This window comes from Triturus cristatus, chromosome 5_2 (genome assembly GCF_964204655.1).
Source record: "Triturus cristatus chromosome 5_2, aTriCri1.1, whole genome shotgun sequence".
NCBI lineage: Eukaryota > Metazoa > Chordata > Amphibia > Caudata > Salamandridae > Triturus > Triturus cristatus.
Genome location: NC_140588.1, coordinates 698,293,452 through 698,299,791, shown reverse-complemented (window position 1 = coordinate 698,299,791; position 6,340 = coordinate 698,293,452).

The window sequence follows — 6,340 nt, the reverse complement described above, 5'->3', positions numbered from 1 at the left end:
TAAAATAATGCATTGAACTTTATGTATAAGATCCATGAGGATGTATACACTGCTGTACCTTTCATTGCCATGGGCTGTTATGCTATTATATTATCTAAAGTATTCTATGATGCTATGATTTTTTTTTTTTTTTTGCAAAACCAATTTTTATTGCTTTACACAGTTACAATTACCGTCATCAATTAACATCGTGCCGACAGTCATATCCAGCTGCTATGAACCAATGCAGAACCTAAGCTAAACCACTACCAACTAGCAATTCGTTGTCCGTCAGCACTCCCATATGCATATACACCCTCCCCCCTCCCCATGTCAGTGTGCCAAAATACCAGGTATAAGGATAATTCTCTCTTTTTAAGTTGCCGTGTTATTGGTTGCGGGCCACTGCCCGCCCCCACAGTCAGGCTCAGAGCTGTAGGGAGAAGTGAGGTACTCTTGCCATCGCGCGTGTTCCACCAAGTAACTCTCTATGACTGCGCTTCTGCAGGTTGCTCCAGCGTTTCATCATCCTCAACTACATCCATCCCCCACCCTTGGAGCTCAACCACTAGTGCCTCCCATGCACGCGCCATGTCCAGCGCCTTTTCGTCGTTCCCCCTTAACGCTAACTGTAGCCTGTATGTGCCCTCACTACCCGCCCATTTGGTGAAGGTCGCCTTCCACCTCTTAAAGCTAGGACCAGCTCTCGCTTTCCAGTGCAGGGTGATTTCTCTTTTGGCCACGACTAGCCCTAAATCGCAAAACTTGCTCGTGATTTTCGTGCGCGGAGTATGGGGAAACCATAGCAGCAGACAAACTCCCAGTTCCACCTCCAGATCTTGCCCTGTCACCTGGGTCAAGCAATCAATAACCTCCTCCCAGTAGCGACTTAATGCCGTACAGGACCAGAACATGTGTTTGAAGTCAGCCCCCTCCTCCCCACAGCGAGGGCACTGCGGTGTGGGGCTCCCAAAATACTGAAATAATTTTGCTGGCGTCAAGTATGCCCTATGCAAGATGAAGTACTGCACCAGTTGAAACCGGGCATTACGTGTGCTCTTCCAGGCCCGTCTCTGCAGCGTGGGCCACGTCAGTGCTGGGATAGGTTTCCCGATATCCATTTCCCATTTGTCCTTCAGTGCGTGCAAGGGGGCTAGATGTTCCGTCGCCAGTCTCTGATATAGGCACGTAATGGCCTTAATTGTGCCCGCTGCCATGACCACATATTGACATCCTGCAGCCGTCTGGGGTTCAGAGAGTCCCGCGTTCCAGTGCTTCTGGAGACCTGCCACCAGGGCTGCGTGGAGTATATAGTCTCCCCTCGGGATCCCAAAGGAGTCCTGTAACCCCCGGAATGGCTGAAGCACTCCATTGAGGTACAGGTCCCCCACCATCTGTATCCCTAGGTCTTCCCAGTTTGCCAGTCCCGACCAATCCCCTCCATGGGGGAGGGCCGTGCACATACCTAATGGGATCTCCGGGGCGTAAGGGTGAGCAATGCCGGCCTTCTGTAGGCTTCGGTTCCAACACAGCCGGAGCGTTCGCTCTTCAAGAGTTAACTGTGACAACTCGAGTCGTTGTTGGAAGACAATAAAAGAAAGCACATGGTGCGGGATCAGTCTGCCCTGTGGGCCTTCCGGGCCTCTAAACTCCCTAGCCACCGTCTGCGTGAGCCATTGTAGCTGGGCAGCCAGATAATACCACTCGAAATCGGGTACCGCAAGCCCACCCTCAGCTCTGGGCCGTCTTAGGGTGGCCAGCGCCACCCGCCTCCTGCCAGCTCCCCAGATGAAGCCCGTGATCATGGCCGTGAGCTTGTGGAATAGCGACACTGGCACCCAAATAGGGAGCGTACGGAAAAAATACAGCAGGTGTGGGAGTGCCACCATCTTCAGTAGCGCCACCCGTCCAGCCACCGAGAGTGGGACAGTGCTCCAGAATCCAATACTGCCCACCAAGCCCCTGATTGCCCTCCCCACGTTCCCCTCCAGCAGGTCGTGCTGGGTGTGGTAAATATGCACTCCCAGATACGGCAGACAGCTGTCCTCACAGCGTATGGCTCCCAGGGAGGGGGGGGTCCGCCCATGCTGTGTAATGGGGTACACACAAGTCTTACCCCAGTTGACTTTCAGGCCCGACAAGTGGCCAAAGTCCTTCCGTAGATCCTTGGCGCCCCGGAGGGCCCCATCCGCATCAGCCAGGAAGAGCAATAAATCATCCGCATAAAGGGAAATATAATGGGTTTCCCCCCGTAATAGTAGTCCGGCATATGCGCGTCCCAGTCGTGCATGAGACGCCAGGGGCTCGACAGCCAAGGCAAACAGCAATGGCGAGAGCGAGCAACCCTGCCTCGTTCCCCGTCGCACTGGATAGGGAGCGGAGATCGTGGTCTCCGTCCGCACCCTAGCCACCGAGTTGGTGTAGAGCAACCTCGTCCAGCGCACGAACCCATCCCCCAGACCGAACTCCTGCAAGACCCTAAACAAGTAAGGCCACTCCACACTATCGAAAGCTTTCTCCATATCTACCGATGGTGTCAAGGCGGCAGGGTAGGCCATGCATTCCACCTCCATAACTCGCAACAGGCGCCGGATACACGTCGACGTGTTACGCCGAGGGATGAACCCAGCCTGGTCAGGGTGTATCAAGGAGGTCATATGAGCCAACAGCCGCGTGGCTAAGATTTTACTCAAAATCTTATAGTCCACTGTTAGCATGGAGAGTGGGCGGTAGGCCGTCCTGGCACCCGGGTCCCCCCCTTTTTTCAGGAGAGGTATAACCAGTGCCTCACGCGTGGAAGCGGGCAATTGTCCTTCCGTCCAGGCCTCCCTGTAAACGGATTGCAATTGCGGGGCAAGCAATTCCACGTAAGTCGCGTAGAATTCCACGGGAAGCCCATCCGTCCCCGGAGTTTTCCCATGAGCCATGTGTTTGACCGCCATTCGAATCTCGCCTAGCGAGATGTCACCTCCCAACGCCTCCTTGTGTGCGGGATCTAGTCTCGGTAGCCGGGCCGTCGCCAGGAACTTCTCCAGTTCCCCGGGAGCATCCCGCATGGTGTTAGTGTAAAGGGCGGTATAATATGTCAGAAACTGATCATTGATCTCTCTCTCGGAGTACACCATCGTCCCCTCCCCAGTGGTCAGAGAGAGTATAGGAGAGCCGCGCGCGTTGGGGTTCGCCAACCAGGCCAGGAGCGACCCAACTTTGTCCCTTTCCGCATGCGCTCTGGTGAGGTATGCCTTGTAGTCAAAACAGCGGAGCCGTTCCACTTGCACTGCCACGTGCTTGCGCGCCGCAGCCACCTCATCGTGGGATTTCTCCCCCGTGTGATGGGCTCTTTCCGTTGTGCGCAACGCGGTGTCCGCCTTCTCTATGTCTCCCAATAGCGTTTTCCGCACCCTGGACGTGGAGGAAATACAGATTCCTCTGATGACCGCCTTGAACGAGTCCCATTCCCATGCTCTCCGTGACGCTGTCCCCGTGTTCTCCGCGAAATAATTCGTTATTCCATCTTGAACCTCCGCTTGGAAGACAGAGTCCTCCAGCATCCGTGGGTTTAGGCGCCAGGTGGGTATCGCCTGACGCTGCCTACTCCGGTGCGCTATAACCAAACAGGGGTTGTGGTCCGATATGGTTTTCACCAGATATTCACTATGGCGAGTCAGAGCCTGTACGTCCGGGGAGCACAATATGCCATCCAGGCGCACATGCAGCTCATGGGGGGTGGAATAAAAGGAGTAATCCCTCTCCATCGGGTGATGCACCCGCCAGGTGTCTACCAAGCCCCACGCAGCCTGCCAGTCCCGCCTACTTCTAGCCACCCGATGTATTGCTGACTGGGCAAGGGGTGGGTGAGAGCGATCCAGGAGGACATCAGTGATGGAATTGAAGTCACCCCCCACTATGGTCGGACCCTTGAGATACTCCGCTAAGGTCCCTGAAAGGCGCGTAAAGAAGGCCGCCTGCTCTACATTCGGGGCATAAAGGCTGCATAGAGTAACGTCCCTCCCATCTAACCGGCCCTGAACTGCCACAAACCGTCCCTCCGGATCCACCTGCGTGGCGAGGGGCTGAAAGGGAAGACCCGCTCTAACCCAGATAAGGGTACCCCGTGCAAATTTGGAATAGGTGGTGTAAAACAATTGACCCCGCCAGCGCCTATGCAGGGCCCGCCCTTCTGTCAGATCTAGATGAGTCTCTTGCAGAAAAGCTACCTGCACCCCTCTGCGCACCAAGTAAGCGTGGACTTTGCAGCGTTTTGCCATGGAGGTAAGCCCCCTCACATTCCAGGTTATGTATTTCAACTCAGGGGGGGATGCCATCGCACCGTGCAACACATATTAGCCAACCTCGCCCAGTCTTAGGCACACTGACATCACCCCAACCCCTCGCAACTCCCCAACAACCCCCAATCCCACCCGCCCCCAGAACAGGTTCCCAACCGTAGTTACCCATCCAAATACAATACAATTAACCAACTTCTCTGATAGCCACCAGAGCCTCACAGCTAGTGTGAGTAGGAGGAGGTGGGCCGGGGCCGGACGGGTACGGTAAGAGTTCCCAACAACCATCCGTGCCCAGTCTCTACAGTGTCTCCCCGGATACTCCTTGCCCCCGGTACGCCCGCCCCAGCCCCCCCACTCCTGCAATCGTGGAAAGCCGGGCAAGCCCTTGGTGATCCGCGGCAGCCCCATCCCCAGTGCAGAGTCGACAGTGCAGCATGTTGTCCCTCCAGCCCCCGACTACCCTCCTTACTGTCATCGGCAAGCCAGGAATAGTTCAGGTGTCCAGTATGCCGTCCGCCGTCCCCGGCGTGACGTGAGGCAGCACCGTGGTGTCCTCCTCGGCTTCATCACTGTGCAGAGTGTCAGACCCTTTTTGGGAGCCCGAGTCCTCGACAGGGACGGAGGCAGTGGCACCAGAGATGGCGGAGACCGCCTGCAATGCTGCTCTCCGCTCCATTTCCGTCTGGGACGCCAGGGGGGACCTCATCCCAGTCGGCCGATTCTTGTGATGTCGGCTTAGACGAGGCTTCGGCGAGGACATCCGCGAGTCGCCTCCTGCGGCGTGGGCCCGCTCTCCAGATATGTGCGTTTCCAGCCAACCCCATGCGGCCTCAGGGTCGTTGAAAAAGAATGTTTTGCCGCCCAGTATGATCCGCAGACGAGCAGGGAACAGCAGTGCGTATTGAATGCCTTCTGCCCGGAGAGCCTTTTTGATCTCCAGGAACGATGACCGGTGTCGTTGGACCTCAAAGGAATAGTCGGGGTAGATGGAGACCGACACATTTTCCACTCGGTAAGGGCCCTGTGTCCTGGCTTTCTGGAGAATGATGTCCCGATCTTTAAAGTGCAGGAGGCGTGCAACCACTGGGCGTGGAGGTCTACCAGGGTCCAGAGGGCGAGTCGGAACCCTATGTGCTCGATCCAGCGTGTAGAACTGTGTGAGTCCCTCAGGTGCGACCACTTCTCATAGCCAAGTCTCCAGGTAAGCGAGCATGTCACCCCCCTCAATTTTTTCAGGCAGCCCTACCACCCGTATGTTGTTGCGGCGGTTGCTTCCCTCCGCATCCTCGGCTCTCTTCCCCAGTGTCTGCACCCTCCGTTTCAGATCCTCTATACCGGCCTCAGAGTGTTTCTGGGCTGGCGCCATCTGTTCAAGCGAGACCTCTGTCTGTCTAACTCGGTCGGCCAGATTCCAGTGATCCCCCCGGAGCAACCCCAGATCCGTGGAGACTTGCGCTATATCTTGCTGCAGATCAATCCTTGTATCAGATATGGCCTGTAGGATCTGGTCCAACTGCGTTTGTTGTAGGCCCCCCGAGGGGTCCCCCGCTCCGTCTCCGGCCCTCTCACCAAGCGTGTCCCCCGTCGCGTCAGCGGCAGTGGCGCCCTGCCTCAGGCGTGTCTTCCCCATCACTCCACGGGAAATCGAGAACGGCTCGTCCGGAGCCCCACTGCCCCAGTTCTCGGCTGCCCACTCGATGCCGGATGAGGCCTCAGCCCCGGACCCACCACGATGGCCGACAGGGAAGAACAATGTGACCCCTCTCCGCGCTCTCGCAGATCGCGCCGCCGCCGTGAGGGGCCTGTTTAGTCACCAGTGCGTTCCAGCCGACTCGGAACAAGGGGGCAGGGGGAATGGCTCGCCCTCCGCCTCCCACGCGGGAAAGTAAGCGGGTCCACTCCGTCTGCAGGCCCGCAGCGCTCCAGGAGAGCCCCACAGCCGCCCCTGCCGCTGAGCGCGCGCTACTCGGGGACGGGCCACCAAGCCAAGCGCTCAGTCCCAGCGCAAGGCGCCGCTACTCAGTAGGCGCCGCACAGCTCCAGATGTGTCCTCCGCGGTGGTCCCAGTGTCA